Source organism: Manis pentadactyla, chromosome 17 (genome assembly GCF_030020395.1).
Source record: "Manis pentadactyla isolate mManPen7 chromosome 17, mManPen7.hap1, whole genome shotgun sequence".
NCBI classification, from domain to species: Eukaryota; Metazoa; Chordata; class Mammalia; order Pholidota; family Manidae; genus Manis; species Manis pentadactyla.
Genome location: NC_080035.1, coordinates 34612799 through 34633536, shown reverse-complemented (window position 1 = coordinate 34633536; position 20738 = coordinate 34612799).

Below are 20738 nucleotides of genomic sequence, written 5' to 3'. Positions count from 1 at the left end.
AGATTAAAGTGAACAGAGCATGGAAGCAGGTGAGATAAAGAGGGACAGAAGCCGCAGCACAGCTGTACCCAGGAACACAGTATTACAGTAAGGACATGGCCAGGAATCAGGGTTCAATGCCCGGCTATGTTTCTAACTACATGCTTGACCATGGACAAGCTCCTTAACCTTATTGTGTCTCAGTTCCCCCTTCTGTAAAATGAGGATGAAAATAGTACTTGCCATATAAAGTATTGAAAGGACCAAATGACATTGACCTATAAATCATTTAGCATAGTGTGCAATACGGTGAGCATTAAGTAAGTATCTTCCATTACTATTATTAATAGCCTTAAGATCATCTTGTACAGCAGTCTGGACCTGGCAGATGTTCACATGGCAAGTACCACAGAAATGGGCCATACCTAATTAGCTGTGTCCCTCATATTCTCAGTGGAATATGCCTTATCTTAGTGACTCTATTTGATTAAAATGGCCATATGGCTATACCTTAAAGACTATTCATTAAAATAGCATATTTCTGAGCATAATCTCTCTCTAAAGACTTTTTATTATGAAGGGGCGTAGTCTAGAAGATGATACTTCAAGCGGGAGGCCATTAGATGACACCTGATGTTCCAAACTCAGCATCCTTCTGCTAAGGCTGTCTGCCAGGTCACCAATGTACAGGGTCAGTTGAGAAAGTCACATGGATACAAGGATATAGGAAATACAATGCATGTCATCTGACAACCCTGACAGAAATGGTATGGAACTGCAAAGAATTCCAAATGAAATTTCAACAAGAGCAAAATACCTATGAAGAAATGGAGATAATAAAGCTAACAAGCTGTAGAGCCAAGTAATTCAAGACTTCCTTCTTTTTCACACAAGAAAAAAACATCTCAATGCTGGAGCAACTTCTTCCCCACCTTTGTCGCCACTGCACAAACCTCCAGGAGTACTAGCCCAAGACTGTGTGAGAGGTTTAGTAACTGTGATGAAATGCCTATGGCCAGCCACAGTCTTTGATATCTCAGGTGTCCAATGACAGATCTATTCTTAGATGCATTTAATATATCCACCTACTGCAGAATCAATCATTTTATCCACTGTGCAGTGGTGGCTGAGAAGTGGGGCCATAGAATGCTCTGGAGGAGAAACGTGCTACTCCAAAGGTTACCTTTGCCCCACAGGACCTGCGCCTGGAGGGCAGTAAACTGGGTGTCATGACAGGGAATGTACAGGTATGACAGAGGAGCAAAGGAGGGAGCATATACATCAGACTAGGAAACTTGGGTAGTGGAGCTGGGTCAGAAAAAACTGATGAGGAAAAACAGTCTTTGCTGAAGGTATCAACTCTAATACTAACCCCGAAGCAGTGCCTATGAATGCCCTTCCTTCAACTCAGTCTTTGCGGAATCACTCCCCAGTCCCAGACGCTCCCCAAATGCTGCCCTCTGCCTATCATTACAGCCTGGAAAGTACTGTTTTCCCTTCCTCAACTTCTAGGCCTAAATTAAGTTTTCACTCCCACATATACTATTACCACACACCAGGCTCTGTGTTAGCTGGGGTTATCATGAAATCCTGGTAAGGACTTGATGTATATATGCAATGCCCAGACAAATTGATACTTGAATTTCAATTATTGGAGAAAGCAAGTACTATATCTTACTACTTAAAGTTCTGTCTCTATTGCAGATTTCTTCCTAAGGTGGAGAAAATGGTATTACAGAAATTTCAAAATCATTATGACTCATAAAAACATTAGAAAGTCTCTAATATAAAACAACCTTGGCCCAACATCTGTTACATGTGGCCCTCCACTTAGGAAATCAAGAAAACTCCAAGTCTAAGCTTCAATACCTTCTTGCAAGTGAGTCAAACAAGAATTTATTTTCACTTCAACTTTTTTATGCTTTTAAACAAGAGTTTTTCTATGCAACTTAGGTGAATAAGGTAAAAAGTCATAGACATTGTTTGCTAAAAACTCCATTTTTTAAAAAACATATAGTATGATGAAAACAGCATCATTATAGTCAGAACATTTTTCTTAGCACAGTTTCCTCAAACCTAGGTGTAATGAGAAGGAAACCATTATTACCTTTGGTTTTCTTTGGACATTTTACCAAAAAACCTTGTTTGCTTTTCCCTATTCACAAATTACTGGGGAGGAAGGTACATGCAGGGGAGGCCAGAGGAGCAATTCTACCAACATTTATTTTATTTCAGGCCTGTTTCTGGGTGAGGATGGATGACATTCCTTGCATTACATTTCTGCATAATTATAAAGGCTGTTGCTGATTGTTTTTATGATCTTCCATATCTGGTTGTAATTTAAGAAGGACAGTGAAATTTGATTTGCCTGAAAAAAATCAGCAGTTTGTCTATCTTTACTTAACTCCAGAATTTTACACTTCAAAAGGTAGTGCTATTTTTATTTCCCAAAAAGTGTTCTAACAGTGTATACAATTTATGCCTAGTACCCAAAGATTAGATTGTCATGAACTATATAAATTAACTCCAGGGGGTTCAAGGTTATATTTGATTAGACTGGATAGGCTCAATACTTTAAAACATGTAGCTCCCCAGAAAATTCTCCCAATAAGCCCTTAGCATATACTCAGAAACAAAAGATGCAAATTGGGAGAGTACATTATTTAAAATAAGTGGGTCTAGAAATCTACGGGTATATTTTTATTTTAAGTCATGGAAAATGTTTCATTAAAAATTTGAAGACACATTATCAGATGTCTATTGTAAAAAAATAAGAAGATAAAAAGACAGAAAAGAAAAGACAAGTATTGGTGAGGATATGGAATAACGAGAACCCTTGTCCATTGTCAACAAGATGTAAAATAGTACAACTATTGTGAAAACAGTTCAGAGGATCCTCAAAAAGTTAAAGAATTACTATATGATTCAGCCATTCCACTTCTGGGTATATACCCAAGGGAATTGAAAGCAGGGACTCAAACAAACACCTGTACACCAACGTTCATAGCAGAATTATTCAGGAACTGTAGCCAAAAGATGTCCATTGATAAATGAATAAACAAAATATGATTTACTATAACGAAATATTCCACCTTAAAAAGTAATGGAATTCTGATGCATGCTACACATGGATGAATCCTGAAAACATAATGCTAGGTGAAACAAGCTGGCTACAAAAGGTGATATTTATATGATTCTACTTATATAGGGTACCTAACAGAGTCAAATTCATATTGACAGAGAACAGAATGCAGGTTACCAGATGCTGCAGGGAGATGGGAATAGGGAGTACCCTTTAATGGGTATAGAATTTTTATTTGAGATGATGAAAAAGTTCTGTAACTAGATGGTGGTGGGGGTTGCACAACATTGTGAATGCACTTAATTCCATTGAATTGGGTACTTAAAAATGGCTAAAGTAGTAAATTGAGTGTTAAGTATATTTTAAACAATAAAAAAATTAAATGGCTGTAGTATTTTAAAGAAATCCAATGCAGCTTACCCAAAATTAAGCAAAATGCCACATACTTAATTAGTCTCTTCATCTGTTGCATAAAGAAAGGACACAGAAGGAAGCTGGAGAACCTCAGGGCCAGAGATAGGCTGGCCTATGGTCATGGACTCTGCAGAGTCAAAATATCTCTGAAGATCAGGGAAAGCCACAACAACATCACATAGAAACATTTTTTTGACTGATCAAATATTTCACTTTCCAGGCTATTGCTGCATTGTCTTGAATAATAAACAACCAAAGAATTAAGAAATGTATGCTCTTACTCTGAGGCACAACAAATCATTTCACCTTACGGTTCTCCTTCACAGTGGCTCAGTTGGGGAACACTAAAGCTCATTTATGAACCTGTTTTATTTTCATCACTTAAATGCACAAATATGACTACTTGAGTTGATAAACAAATATACTTTGCAGAGAATTACCAGATTATAAAGGCCTACTTATGAGCTATGTAATCTTGGATAACTCCACCTCCCTAGAGCTGTAGTTTCCTAATCTGTAAAATGGGAATAAATACACTGACACGACAGAACTGACCTATGAAAGAAATGAGACCATGTGAAAACACCTGGCATACTATGATGACCCAAATAATTTTTGATTATGTGAGTGGGGAATATAAATAAAGCAACTGGAAGAAAAGAAGGAAAGAGGAATGTTAGAACTTCCTTCAAGTAACCATATTCATGCAAGTCGTCAAACATGATTTATCTGATCTGGGGAAGCTTTTATGCAAAATGGGTGTGGAGATTGACAAGATTGGGCCTGAAATTAACTGGTGCACTCAGACATACTATATGTTGTATTAATTCTAAAATAATCAAAGCAAAAATAAACAAAATGACACCCGTAAAATACACAGACAAGACGATACAGGAGAAACCACATATAATTGGATAATAACCACCGTAACTGCGAATAGCATGCAATGTGAATCACAAAACATTTGCTTGCTGTGGTTTCTTTTCTTTTCTTTTCTTTTTTCTTTTTTTTTGACCCCCTTTGTGGAAAAAAAAAACTTTGTTTTTCTACAAAATAAAAACACTGATTTGTGGGTTTGGATTGATTTTTTTTTCACTCTTTGTGTAAAGAGGTCAGAGTGACTATCAACCCAAGTATGAAAGGGTAATAGTTTCCGGCTCTGGAAACTTGATTGTTGAACAGAAGAAAAAGGAGACCACCTTGTATCACTGAAGATGAAATAAAGAAAACATTACACATTTCCAACTTGCATGTCAGAGGAATTTTGATCACTTTGGCATTCACATCGGAGAAAACATTGTTAATGTTTGTTTTCCTGACACTTGCAAAGTTATTTCTTATATATCCAGATAAGAAAGGAATATATATATGTATATTTTTTTTCTGACAAAAAATTTTAATACAACCATAAATGATCTGTTGGGTTTTTTACAGGAGCTTGACTAAACTCTGATGTTTCTCTAATTTAAACTATATGGAAAACATTAAGGTTGCATAATGGTAATGACAACTTGGGCAATGCCCAAGAAACAACATTTTGCTCGGATCCGTGGCAATGTCACAGTTGCATGTATGGAACAAACCTTCAGCACATGAGGTCCTCCTATCTACCTCATCAGGTAAAGGTCAGAAAACATAATTGCAGATCATTAGAGTATAGGAGTTAACTAGTTGATTTTTAACTCACTTCTTAGTCCTCTAAATAATTAATATTTAGCCCTAATCACTAAGTTTCATTTTCTCAATAATCTATGGGGGGCCGGGGAGGGAGGTGGTTAAAATATATACTTGCAGGGATAAATCATGTCACTTCATTCTGAAGTGATGAAATAGCTTCATTTTCTTTGTGTAAATGTTATCTACCTTAGATTAGACTTTGTGGAGGAAATAAATATTTCTTGCCTGATTCCTACAAGGTTTTTTTCATAAAACCAATTCACCCATATCTGCTTAAGATAAATATTAAAAGATAACATCTACGTAGAGAAGCACACAGGCCATTAGTTTCAACAATATTATTTAGATGGCTAAAATTATAATCCTGTTTGCCTAACTAAAAATAAAGACAAAATTTTTAGATGTCAACTTTTAAGAGAAAATCCTTAAAGCAAGTTTCTCTGTTAAGCCACTTTTTTTTTAAATGGTAGAGAAGCATTAGGGATTTCATATATATAAGGCTAAATAAGTTATGATGTGAAAAGAAAAATACTTGTAATATAATATGGTCATAATACTTATAGAGAAACAGAATCAGCTAATTGAAGAGTTTAGAAAGGGGAGCAGGTTCACATTCTCAGAGAGAACTGAGTTCTGATTGAGATACTATCTTTCTCATTCACTAAATTTCTTAATGCAGATAGTTCTACACACTGGCCTCAAGCTATATCAGAGGGGAAACTAATAATAAACTAATAATAGTGACAGTATCTTGCATTTTCACAACTACAACTTTTCCTGTAGTAGAAAATTAAAATTATTCCATTTATTTGGGCTTGAAATCATGGTAGCACTTAATGATAATGAGGGCAGAAGTGACTTCTTATGAAGCACGAGGTTTTTTAAGGTATTTTTAGTCAAGAGATGGAGATCAGTAATATTCTACCCCTTTTAAAATCTGAAAGCAGAGAGATAAACTAACAGGACAGCAGAATAGATCACTTCTTTGAAAGAAAGAATACTCTAGTGGAAAGTTTCCTAATGCAAGAGATCTTTAAACCATGGAGAAGGTACAGACTCCTCACCCGTCTAGCCAAGAAGACAGACCTATCTAGTTAGTATACTGGTTCTTAACTAGGACGATTGGGAATATCTGGAGGCCTTTTTGATTGTCACTACTGTGGTGGAGTGAGAGGTCTTCTGGCATCTAGTGAGTAGAGAGAGACAAAGAGGCTTCTAAACATCCTTCAGTGCACAAGACGGGCTCCACAAGAAAGAGTGTCTGGCCTGAAAGGTCAGTGGCACTGAGGTTGAGATGATTTCAATTAGAATGACACAGGATTGTGGTAGGTAAACCTTTTCTGTAAAAGGCCAGACATTTATATTTTAGGTTTTGCTGCCTTTACAGTCTCTGTAGCAACTATTCAGCTCTGCTCCAGCACAAAGGCAGCCACAGGCAATAACAAGTGGATGCAGCTCTCCGCCAGTAAACTTGTATTTACAAAAGAGAGGCAGTAGGACCCATTTGGCATCCTGCTTTGGTTTGCTGACTCCTGATGGAAGTCCTTTCTCCTTTCTGGAAGTAGAAAGAATTTCAATGATCATGATGCCTCTTTGATAGCAGGAGTCTACCTTTAGGAATCACATCCAATATAAGACAACATCTCTAAGTTCTAGCAGGAAAATTAAATCTGTGTAATGGCAGTCACAAATTTTTAAAACTTTATCCTGTAATTTGAAGCATGGAGAATATAGTCAATGACCCTGTATCATCTTACCATGCTGACAGATAGTAACAGCCCTAGAGGGGGTGAGGATTTAATAATATGAGTAACTGTTGAACCACTGTGCTGTATATTTGAAACCAACATGACATTGTATACCAGCAATACTCCAATTTAAAAACTTATTCTCTACTTTGAAAGGAAATAATTTTTCCACTAAGATTTCATAAAACAAATTTAAAGATTAGATAACTTGGTCCCAACTCCACTCCTCCAAAAAAAAACGGCAAATGAACCAACAAGAGTAGATATGCACACAGGTTCTCTACCAGATTCTTACTCTATAGGTCATGGTACTGTGGAAAGTCCTCAAATGGATTCAGGGATTTATAAACTTGCTGAAATTGGCTGTCAAGTATTGTGGGTAGGTATATATACATGTGCATTCTCATGACATCCCAGACCTCCTGAAAGTTTAAGATCCACTACTAGATCACACAAGGTCATTCAGAGAGTATGTTTTACAGAATGGACTACTTCTCTAAGGCTGCCAGCATAATTGAAAACCTCTGCACAATAGCAGATTTGGTTTTGTGTTTGACAGACTGAACTGGTTATTACAGATTACCACACAGTTTCTGATCAGCTACATGAAACTTGGCCTCCGATTTGTGTTCTCAATGTAGTCAGGTGGCAGAGGCATATTTCTGAATCTAAAGTTTGGTACCTGCTTAGGACTTACTCTTCTTTGCTGCCTTGTTCCAAAAACCATCTAAGAAGACTTTCAAAGATAAGTATACACAGTGACATAATGTACATTTTTCAAAGATGAGAAAGGTAGAGGTGAAGGGAAAACCTGCAGGGACAGAAAACAGAGCCAGTTATAGAAATGTTTCCACCACAAACTCCTTCACTTATTATATCAGACATGTCTTGATTTCTTGGTGCTTCTATTACCTAATCTTCAGACCTGAAATAGATGATTTCTACATGACATTTTCCTTATATTTAGGATTTATCAGTGGTATAGTAATCAGTCAACAAACATTTGCTAAATCTCCATTGTGAACTTAACATTTTATTGGGTGGTACAATGAGTCAGAAGTAAGAGTTTCGCCTACTGAATCATTAACCTCACTTCCTGTATTAAGTGTGCCCTTTGAGAGGTCCTTCTGTCATCTGGTCCCACAGTAATCGGCTTATGAAATCAGACTTCAATTGTTCCCTAACTAAAGATAGTCCATGTGAGTCTCCTCAGAATGAGAAAGCAAAGAATGGAAGAAAGAGTGACAAATGGGGAAAAGGATGGGAGAAACTGTGGCTATTTTGATGAAAAAAGTACAATGACTTGCAAACCCTGCTCCTTTGAGATACTATGAAACATTAGATTTGGAAAATAATATGAGAAATAGATCTACAGTGGGAATGAAAATCTTCAGCACTTAAGCACAGGTTATTAGAGTTAGCAACATAAGGAAAATAATATCCTTTTCCAAGGGGAAAGAATGTAAAGGATAGCAGGCAAGAAGAAAGAGTGAAGAATTTCTCTCTTAAACTGTCAAGATAAAACAGTACCGATCATGCTAACACGCATCCTTCCAATATTATAGATAGCTCTTCATTAAGATGTTCCATCAAGTTTAAGGCTTCAGTTGGCTTGTTTGGGGCATCCCTCCATCCACACCATGCTAAGTCAAAAACTGAATATTCTACTTGTTTTTGCTTTCCTTGCATAAGATTAAGTTGCTGAATCATCATGATGTTCCTGGAGGATATAGGCTTTCTTTAAATTAAGGAGCATAGCTACATCTTACTGCTATGCAGCAGGAAAGTACAACTGCTCCAAGCAATAAGCATTTAGTCTCTATTTTTATGGTTGTTACCATGTAGCCACAAACAAAAATTGATGATGAAAGAATTAAGTTAATCTATCTCATGCAATATCATTAGTCACTTCCTAGGTTCTGGAGCTCCCTAAAGCAAAGAGTGAATACAATTTCAAAATGTTACATTGCTAGTCGGTTTTGCAGATATCAAGTTTGTACAGGCACATAAATCAGCATCTATTCAAAGTAGGCAGCAGATGTTTGAATTATTCCAACAAAGTAAAATCATCTTCTCTTACATGCTACAAATCCACAGCCTTTTCATAAGTATGAAAACGATAAAAAAAAAAAAAAAGGACTGGGATTCATCATTTAAGTGATTTATGTTCACTTTGAGTTTTTTGCACCAAAGTGGTGGGACCTAAGGACATCATGTTATTTCTGTCACCAGGCCCACCTGTGGCAAACAGTCCCACTGTATGCTGCGGCAGAAGTAGGCAGAAAACCACCCCACTGAAATTTTTAAATAATGATAGTTTTTTTCTTAGCATTATATTTGAAGTTATCCTTCCAACCAAAATTAAGAACACTGTGGCGAGAAAAAAAATGAATAATCTGAAAGAATTCAAGGAGGCACAGAAAAGGCCTTGGAGATTATTTCTCAAAAGACAGCTTTGTTTCGTTTGTTTTGCTTTGTTTTAGTTTTACGCTGTGCCTCCTTACAAAAGCTGGCTTACGGACTTTCACACAGGTCAGACAAACGAAGACAAATGACTGTCAGAGAAAACAGTCTTTCTGAAAAAAATAAAATGAATAAAGGTAATGTGATTGCTAAAGAGTTATTTCCCAATACTTCTTACAGCAAAGCTGTTTTATACACAGCTTATCATGAGGAATTGGAGAGGGCAGAGCTTGTGTCTGTTATTTTTACATGGACCACACTTTGCATACAGCAGAGGTTAATAATCAGTAATAGTGAATTTGAGCTTTCCTCCCTGCAGTCTGCAGGTATATGTCACAGGAGCAGCTCAGTATTATGAATACATAAGGTTCAGCATTATCCATGGTTTCAGGCATCCACTGGGGTTCTTAGAAGACATTCCCCTTAGAAAAATCAAATATTTATCTATACTCTCAACAAAAATAGCACAAAGGACTTAGATAATTTGACTTACTCTAAGTGCAAAAGGGAAAATAGACCCTTTGCTCTCTTCCTTTAATATCTTTCATTGATTATCATCGGCCCTCGTGCCTGCCATTTTTCACGTGCATATGAATCACCTAGGGATCATTCATTGAAATGCATATTCTGATGCAGGAAATCTAGGGTAGAGTTTGAGGTTATGCATTTCTAACAAGCTTTGGGTGATGCCAAGGCTCCTGCTCCATAGAACACTGTTACAGTGGCAAGAATCTAGAGCAGCGGTCAGCACATTGTTTTGGTAAAGAGCCAAATAGTAAATTTTTGAGGCTTTTAATTCTTGTGCAGTTTTTGTCTCTTCTCCTCTTCCTTCTTCTAAAGCAATTTTCTGAAAATGTAAAAACCTTCTTAGCTCATTGGTCTTCAAAACAGAGCACTGGCCTACAGGTTTTACTGCTGACCTGATTTAGGGCAGCCCTGGCCAACAGAAATAGAAAGCTAGCCATATACATAATTTTAAATTTTCAAGAAGATACATTTTTAAAAAGTGAAAAGAAACAGGTGAAAATAATTTTAATGGTGTGCTTTACTTAATCCAAAGTATACAAAACATTACTTTTCAATATGTAATCAACATAAAATTATTAATTGGATATTACACTTATTTTCCAGACCTTTTGAAAATTACTGTTTATTTTACTTACATTTACTTACAACATATTTTAATTTGGACTAACTACATTTCCAGTGCTCAATAGCCACATGTGGCTACTGGCTACTGTATTGGACAGTGCAGATCTAGAAGAAAAAGTTCAAAATTCTTTCTAAATTCTTTCTTTGGCATGGGATGCCCTTTATGATCTCCCTCTGCTGACCTTTCTAGCTTCATGTCCTCTCTCACAGTCATATACACCCAACACTCTAGTCACCCGGTACTAGTTTCATTCCTTGAATATGCTGATCCCTTTATTTGGACGTCCTCTTCTCACCTGTCCCCTGCCTGAAAACTTTACTAACCTTTCCTCAAACTGGTGCATTTACAGTAGGACTAAATGCATTAAAAAGACACTAGAAACTTATGGAGAAAAAGTGTGTAATGCCACATAAATGAATGCTGCTCTTATTATTTTAGTCGTAATTTTAAAATATTGAAAATTGTTAATTATTACTTATTTTATTGTTAAGGTGTCACTATAATACTAATATTAGTGTTCTATACAGGTGGAAAGACTTGTTTTTCTTCCTTTTGTAAAAGGTAATTTCTTTCCCAAGAGCATTTAAAACGTATTTATTTATCACCATGGCAACTCTAAATACGTTTGATGTCATTGCGTCTATTTAACAATCATGAAAGCTAAGACTTTCAGGAGGTTAAATGACTTTGCAATAGGGTCAGTAAATACGTTGAAGATTTCATTTTCTTTCAGAAAGTCTTTGAAGACAGATAATTCCCAACTCCTGGGGGTAGTAAAACCATTGTTACTTAGATGGCAATCACTCAAGGTAACTTCTAAGAAGAATGGTATTCTCCAAAGAATTTGGTACCCTCTGAAGACTCTGATATCTTCAGTTTAATGCTAATTTTTGTCCCTGAGAGTGTTAAAGTTACAAACAACCCAGACCCCAGTTTCCTCATGGATAGGGAGGGTCATAATAATAATACAGACCCCTCAGGATCATAATAATAACCAAATAACATGTTACATTATGCAAAATTTTCCTTCAAGATTTTGTTTCTGTGACCTGAGCACATTTTTAACATAGATCTTCCTGCAACAATCTCACCTTGGAGGTTCCGGCCAGAAGGGAGAATTGTTCCCAGAATAGGTGGAGGGAGGTGCATTGTGAATGCTCATTTGGAAATCATAATAATCCCATGAACTTTGCTTATACCTGGTGCTGAGCCCCGGCTGCACAGTAGCGTTTCTTGGTCACTTACAAAGGTATCCCCAGCCAATGATGTCAGAATCTCTGGGGGTGTGGGCCACGACAGATAATTTTTCAAAGTTCCCTCCTCCTACCCTGACCCCAGGAGACTCCAATGGGCAGTCAGGCTGAGAATTACTGAGTCTATCAGCCTCGGGTTCTTCATTTACATTAGGACTAATGCCTTGTTCATAAATTGTTGTAAGGAGATAATATATGCAAAGCACCTAGCACATTTTGGAAATTTGGTAAGAATTCTTTCCTATTCTCATGCTTGTTATCAATTCCCTTACTGTCTACTAGTTGCTTGGATACTAGAACTGTTTTCTTCTCAAATAGTTATCTTTTCAATGGGCTTGTTTATTTGTTGCTTTTAGTTGAAACTGACCAGTAGCCTTTGGCAGTGATTCAACCTCAACCCACATGAGGAATAGTGTACATTCCCCACCTGCAACATAAAGGCCAGAGATTGAATCACTAAGCAGAGATACACTATTAGATGCCCCTCCCTCCTTCTAGCTGGATAACCTCCTCTAAATCCCAGAAAGCTTTCACCCTTTCCCTTGAGCATACTGCAACTTTTAGTGATTCCTGCATCAGAATTTCCTGGAATGTCTTTAAAATGCAGATTCCTGGACCCTTAACCTCCTGAACCAATACCCTACAGTGTGACTGTCTTTTTATAGCTTCTCAGGTGATTCTTATGCATGCTAATATTTAAGAAATGTTGGCATGGAGGAAAGCCACAACTGTAGATCCAGCCATCAAATAACCCAGGTTAATCTCCTATCTACTACAATTTACTCAGGGAGGAAAGTAATGCCATTTTTCTTTTTGCCATCTAAATAACTCTTTTTTTAAAAAGATTTTCTCGCCCTTGAAATTCCTTTTTTTTCTTTTTGCTCTCCTGGTGTCTTGGGACTGGAACAGCTCTAATAATATTATCTAATTCAATCCCTTGTTTTTAAAGAATGCTGTGACTTTCCCAAAGTTGCCAACCTGGTGATACCATCCACCTCAAGGTAAAGAGCTGCCAACTCTTTTAAAAGGCAAAAATGTTTCCAGAGCTGGCTCCACAAAGATGCAGCTCTACACTGGCCAGAATTTGAGCATTCACAGCTTTGCCTCCTCTTCCTCCTCACCCCTTTATAAAGGCAACTTCTCCTCTTCTTTAAGGTTTGGAAACAAATCCCAGTTCACAAATTAAGAGAATGGTCAGCAGTCCAGGACAGCTTCACACGGACTGCAGTTTAAATATACAACTGAGAAAGAAAAAAAAAAAGAATTTCTACATGGGCTGTTACAGATTTGGAAATGATTTACTTTGAAAGACCTGAGACAGTTAGGGCGTAATCGCCTTGCATGCAGGTAAATGATTGTCAGGGCTGCAGGGCTGCTAAATCAGTCCCACCCGAATGGCACATCCTCCCAGCCAAGTGACCCCCAGATGTGTAAGGAAAGTCTACGTGGAACATCATCTGTTCGCAAATTCAGAAAAACAATTCAATGAGCAATGGAAACTGAGAACACTGATATCACTACACTAACCCCTTTCCCAGTCAGAGCTTTGGAATTTGTAAATGTACATCTACAGATACAAGGAGCATTATATTTGTTTACTTAGCTTCCTACCATTATGCCTTTCATTTTCACTATGAAGTGTTTTTACATTTCTGAAGCTTGATTCATTAAGTAATTTGCCATTCTCCTATCTGGGTCATTGGTCATATTTATTGCAAAAGAAAAATACAAATCATTATTCAAGAGCAAATTCCACATATTTTCCACGTCCTAAACTTTGCAACCTCTCTTTTTTCGTACAGGGCTGATTCATTCCAAGGAACAGCACATTCCCCAGAGGTGATCAGACTGAAGCAAGAAAGGAACGGTGTCGATCTTTGGAGAGACCCACAGAGTTTTTGCCATTTGCTGTGCTTAATATTAGGCATCGCTTCTAAATATGATTAAGATGTTTTAAAAATAAATCTGTGGTTAGATTGGTTAAAATCACTGTGTCTCCTAAATCGTGGGGAGAATTCATGTGCACATGTGCACACGCACACACACACACACAGCACACCTCCCTTACCTCCTCTTGCTCACAGAATAAGCAGGGCATTGTTTTTGACTATTCATTTCACTGTTGAAGAAAACATAAATAAAACATGGCAGGATGAATAGATCGCATCATTAACTTACATTGCCCTATACTTGAGAAGAATATACAGTTTGCAAAGTAATGAGGTTCCTGGAGTTTGTGTGTAGAAAGTGTTCCTGTTTGTAAATAATGCATACAGCATTCTCCTTGCCTTTTCTCTTGTGTTTTCATTCTATTCTTTTTCCACTACAGTCATTGTAGAGTCTAGATTATCCTTTTGTAATTGTTTCCTGAATTGCTAAGTTATTTTTACAAGCTCATACAAAATGAACAATTCAAGATTCTTAAAAGCCAAAGGCTATTAGATGCCCCTAAATGAATAAGAAGAAAGGAGCCTTTCGCCTTCTAAAATGACCTCTCCCTAGAAAAGCCAGAGGTCCCATGAGGGAGGGTGAGGAGAAGCCAGGGTATACTGAAGAGTCACTGCCATGCCTCCCATTAGGTGCGTGATATATAGATCTCACTTTTCCTCACAGCCTTATAGGGTCAAAATTATTATCCCCACAGATAAAGAACAAAGATTCAGAGAGGGTAAACGAGTTGCCTGAGATTATAAAATGATAAATGGGAACTATGGTTCAAATATAGACTGGCCTACCTGACTCAGAAATCTCTGTGCCCTTTCCATACTGTTGAAAGATACCCTTTGCAAAGATATCATACATTTTTCTTTCTTGCTTGCTTGCTTTTTTTATTTTGTAAAGATATCAAAATCTTTTTCCTTTGCAAAGATATCATAGGTTGTTTCCATGGTCTATAGGGTTTTTTTGTTGTTGTTTGCTTGTTTGTTGATTGTTTGGGTTTGTTTGTGAAAAATCTGCATTGTCTGTTTGCCATCAGGAAAAAGAGAATTAGAGTCTTGGAACTATGGTGTCCTCAAGCCCAATATCACCTCCACCTACGTTATTTTATGATGATCAGTTACCTATGAGCCCAGTTGCTCCCAGGTGTGAGGCAGAAAACAAGGTGGTCCCAACTGAGACACATGTGGGGCCAATGAGGCATTTGGACATAATTTAGCAAAGAGGGCACAGGTTGAGCCCATGAGAGAAAGGGCAGGACAGTGCTACCTGGACTCCTCACTAAGGTACCATGGTCCCTTTGTGCTCTTCAGGAACCCACTCACATGCAGACATTTCATCGTAGGTTGGCTATTTCCTGACTCTTGTTGCTGCTCAGAAAACCAATAACACTAGAAACTAGGATATCAACATCATAAAAAATGGGAGCCTCACTGAATCATAGGTCATGAGAGGAAACAGGGGAGCAGCCTGTGGGTGAGAAGAGAGGAAGTCCTTAAACACAAGCTAGCCTTGCTTTTTGCATTAACCATGTTATAAACCATGTCATAAAAGAGAATAACAAAATAATGGAAAAATATATCTTTCCACACCACTGTGGTTTCACAGAATCCTTCCAGTGCCCAGTGCAAGTGCAACAAAAAGAATATAGACTCCAGAATCAGACTGATCTAGTTCTAGATGTCAGATAAACAGTACACGAACTAGTTAAAGGGAACTCTCTGAGTCTCCATGACTCCATTTGTAGAACAGGGCTAAGAATACCAACCTTACTACATTGTTTTGAGGATTAGAAAGACAGGAAGGGAAATGCCTGAAAGATACTCAGGCAACAGCCTTGCCTTTATTGGTTGGTTATTTTAGGGCAAAAGAGTACCCAGCACTAAAATTTTAGAGTCTGAAATGATCTTGGAAGGCTAGTCCAACAACTTTCCCAATATGGAAATAGCTTCTCTAATCTCCTTGATAGATACAGTTGGTTTATTTTCTACTTTGACAGACACAGTAGAAAGTGTTGAATCTGTAAAGTAAAAATGATGACATCATTGATATTCATCTTTTGGAGGATTAGAAAACTCTCAAGTGCGGTTATTCAAATGGATCCTAGTGCAAGAAGTAAAGGAGAGCTGAGTTTTGATCAAGGTAAAATAAGTGAATTAGCGAAGTGTCAGGAATGACCACCAAGGGCATGAAGTACATTAAATTTCTTAGTAGAAAAATGCTTTTGCCTTCACAAGAGCACATTAATGCCACAATTAAACTCGTGTGTGTTTAAACATGCTGGACAATTTTTTGTCCACAATTTGAGGTAATCATCTTAGGGATTTTCTTTTTATACTCACTCGATAAGTGGATTCTAAGTTTGGAATGCTTTGATTAATAGCCAGAGATTGTCTTTGCTATTTAATTTTAAGAAATCATTTTGTACCATTCCTGTCCTCCTGCTTTCACCAACATACCCTTTCAAAACAGAAAAATTACCTTTCAGCAGATCAGGTCCATAGTTAAAAAACCTTAACAGATATTCTGTGTTGGCACAGCTCGGTTGGGTCCCTGTGCTCGAAGGAAAACCCCATACCGAAGGGCTGAGCAGGGGTACAGGCAGCTCCACACATCCCACAGCCAAAGTGCAAGTCAGTTTCTAAGACTTGACAAATGTGATTGAAATCTAGTTTGACCACAGGAAAAACGTTTCTCAGCTTATGCTGCTGCCTCCAAATGATAACTGGACCTTACAGATGAGAAACAGATGAAAAATCTGAGTCCTCTATAAGTAAACTATAGATCTGTTACATCTCTTTCAAGAGATGATTTAAATGTACTCACAATTGACAAAGAGTGTAAAGTAGCCACATCTAGAGAAAAAAATATCACCCTGTTCAAGTCACTTAAAGCCTTAATTTCTGCTCTTTATATATTTCTCATAAATATGACTCAAGGAGCTTCTAGTATTAAAGGAATTACAGAAATATAACTAAAACAAGTGTCTAGAAAATTGATTAGATGTATTCTCTGTTTTCAACACAGCTTGATTGCTTCTTGTGTAAGGGAATAATTTGTAAGATTAAAAAAGAGAGCATGACTTTGATTATTTACCCTTCACTTATTGTCAAAACTGCCAGTGATAACAATTATATACTATTTGGAAAAGACACCTATACTAATTTCACATAAGTACTGTATCTATTCTACATCAAAACTGAATCAAATTTAAAGCACTTAGTTGCAGTACTTGTATCAGACAAAATAGACTTCAGAACAAAGAAAGTAACAAGAGACAAAGGAGGACATTACATAATGATAAAGGGGTCGGCCCAATAAGAGGATATAACTATTATGAATAACTATGCACCCAACACAGGATCACCTACACATGTGAAACAAATACTAACAGAATTAAAGGGGGAAATAGAATGCAATGCACTCATTTTAGGAGACTTCAACACACCACTCACTCCAAAGGACACATCAAACAGACAGAAAATAAGTAAAGAGACAGAGGCACTGAACAATGTATTAGAATAGATGGACCTAACAGACATCTACAGAACACTCCATCCGAAAGCAACAGGATACATATTCTTCTCAAGTGCACATGGAACATTTTCAAGAATAGATCATATACTAGGCCACAAAAAGAACCTCAGTAAATTCAAAAAGGTTGAAATTGTACCAACCAGCTTCTCAGATCCCTCACTAGAAATAAATTACACAAAGAAAACAAAAAAGCCCACAAACACATAGAGGCTTAATAAAATGCTCCTAAATAATCAATGGATCAATGACCACACAAAAACAGAGATCAAGCAATATATGGAGACAAATGACAACAATAATTAAACACAAAATCTGTGGGACACAGCAAAAGCCATGCTGAGGGAAATATATTGCAATATAGGCCTACCTCAGGAAAGAAGAACAATCCCAAATGAACAGTCTAAACTCACAATTAATGAAACTAGAAAAGGAAGAACAAATGAGGCCCAAAATCAGTAGAAGGAGGGACATAATAAAGATTAAAGCAGAAATAAATAAAATTGAGAAGAATAAAACAACAGAAATAATCAATGAAAGCAGGAGCTGGTCCTTTGAGAAAATAAACAAAATAAATAAACCCCTACCCAGACTTATAAGAAAAAAAGAGAGTCTACACACATAAACAGAATCAGAAATGAGAAAGGAAAAATCACTATGGACACCACAGAAATACAAAGAATTATTAGAGAATCCTATGAAAAATTATACTGTAATAAACTGGATAACCTAGAAGAAATGGACAACTTTCTAGAAAAATACAACCTTCCAAGGCTGAATAAGGAAGAAACAGAAAATCTGAATAGAACAATTACCAGCAAAGAGATTGAACTGATAATCAAAAAACTACCTAAGAACAAAATACCTGGATCAGATGGTTTCACTGCTGAATTTTATCAAACATTTAGTGAAGACCTAATACCTATCCTCATTAAAGTTTTCTAAAAAGTAGAAGAGGAGGGAATACTCCCAAACTCATTCTACAAGGCAAACATCACTCTAATACCAAAACCAGGCAAAGACACCACAAAAAAAGAAAATTACAGACCAATATCCCTGATGAACATAGATGCAAAAATACCTAACAAAATATTAGAAAACCAAACTCAAAAATACATAAAAAAGATCAGCCATCTTGATCAAGTGGGTTTCATCCCAGGGATGCGAGGATGGTACAATATTTAAAAATCCATCAATATCACCACTACATCAACAAAAAAGAAGGACAAAAAACACATGATCATCTCCACAGATGCTGAAAAAGCATTCGATAAAATTCAACATCCATTCATGATAAAAACTCTCCACAAAATGGATATAGAGGGCAAGTACCTCAACATAATAAAGGCCATATATCACAAACCCACAGCCAACATTATACTTAACACCAAGAAGCTGAAAGCTTTTCCTTTAAGATCGGGAACAAGACAAGGATGCCCACTCTCCCCACTTCTATTCAACATAGTACTGGAGGTCCTAGCCACGGCAATCAGACAACACAAAGAAATAAAAGGCATCCAGATTGGTAAGGAAGAAGTCAAACTGTCCCTGTTTGCAGATGACATGATATTGTACAGAAAAAACCCTAAAGAATCCACTCCAAAACTACTAGATCTAATATCTGAATTCAGCAAAGTTGTGGGATACAAAATCAACACACAGAAATCTGTTGCATTCCTATACACTAACAATGAACTAGCAGAAAGAGAAATCAGGAAAACAATTCCATTCACAATTGCATCAAAAAGAATAAAATACTTAGGAATAAACCTAACCAAGTAAGTGAAAGACCTATACCCTGAAAACTACAAGAAAATCTTAAAGAGTAATTAAAGAGGACACTAACAAATGGAAATTCATCCCATGCTCTTGGCTAGGAAGAATTAATATCGTCAAAATGGCCATCCTGCCTAAAGCAATCTACAAATTCAATGCAATCCCTATCAAAATACCTACAGCATTCTTCAATAAATTAGAGCAAATAGTTCTAAAATTCATATGGAACCACAAAAGACCCCAAATAGCCAAAGCAATCCTGAGAAGGAAGAATAAAGCAGGGGAAATTACACTCCCTGACTTGAAGCTCTACTACAAAGCCACAGTAATCAAGACAATTTGGTACTGGAATAAGAACAGACACACATACCAGTGGAACAGAATAGAGAGCCCAGATATAAACCCAATTATATGTGGTCAATTAATATATGATAAAGGAGCCATGGACATACAATGGGGAAATGACAGCCCCTTCAACAGCTGGTGTTGGCAAAACTGGACAGCTACATGTAAGAGGATGAAACTGGATTATTTTCTAACACCATACACAAAAGTAAACTCAAAATGGATCAAAGACCTGAGTGTAAGTCATGAAACCATAAAACTCTTAGAAAAAAATATAGGCTAAAGTCTCTTGGATATAAACATGAGCAACTTCTTGCAGTATGTAGCTTCCTCAAAAAAACTCAAAATAGAAGTACCATTTGAACATATCTCCCCGGGCAGGAAAACAAAAGCAAAAATGAACAAGTGGGACTATATCAAACTGAAAAGCTTCTGTACAGCATAGGATACCATCAGTAGAATAAAAGGCATCCTACACTATGGGAGAATATATTCATAAATGACATATCTGATAAGGGGTTGACATCCAAATTATATAAAGAGCTCACCCATCTCAACAAACAAAAAGCAGATAAGCCAATTAAAAAATAGGCAGAGAATCTGAACAGACACTTCTTCAAAGAAGAAATTCAGATGGCCAACAGGCACAGGAAAAGATGCTCCACATCGCTAGTCATCAGATAAATGCAAATTAAAACCACCATGAGATATCACCTCACACCAGTAAGGATGGCCACCATCCAAAAGACAAACAACAACAAATGTTGGCAAGGATGTGGAGAAAGGGGAACCCTCCTACACTGCTGGTGGGAATGCAAACTAGTTCAACCATTGTGGAAAGCAGTATGGAGGTTCCTCAAAAAGCTCAAAATAGAAATACCATTTGACCCAGGAATCCCACTTCTAAGAATTTACCCTAAGAAGGCAGCAGCCCAACTTGAAAAAGACATATGCACCCCTATGTTTATTGCAGCACTATTTACAATAGCCAAGAAATGGAAGCAACCTAAATGTCCATCAGTGGATGAATGGATAAAGAAGATGTACATATACACAATGGAATATTATTCAGCCATAAGAAGAAAAAATCCTACCATTTGCAACAACATGGATGGATCTAAAGGGTATTATGTTCAGTGAAATAAGCCAGGCGGAGAAAGACAAGTATCAAATGATTTCACTCATCTGTGGAGAATAAGAACAAAGAAAAAACTGAAGGAACAAAAACAGCAGCAGACTCACAGAACCCAAGAAAGGACTAACAGTTACCAAAAGGAAAGGGACTGGGGAGGGTGGGTGGGAAGGGAGGGATAAGGAGGAAAACAGGGTATTACGATTAGCACACATAAAATCATGGGGGGACAAACGGGAAAGGC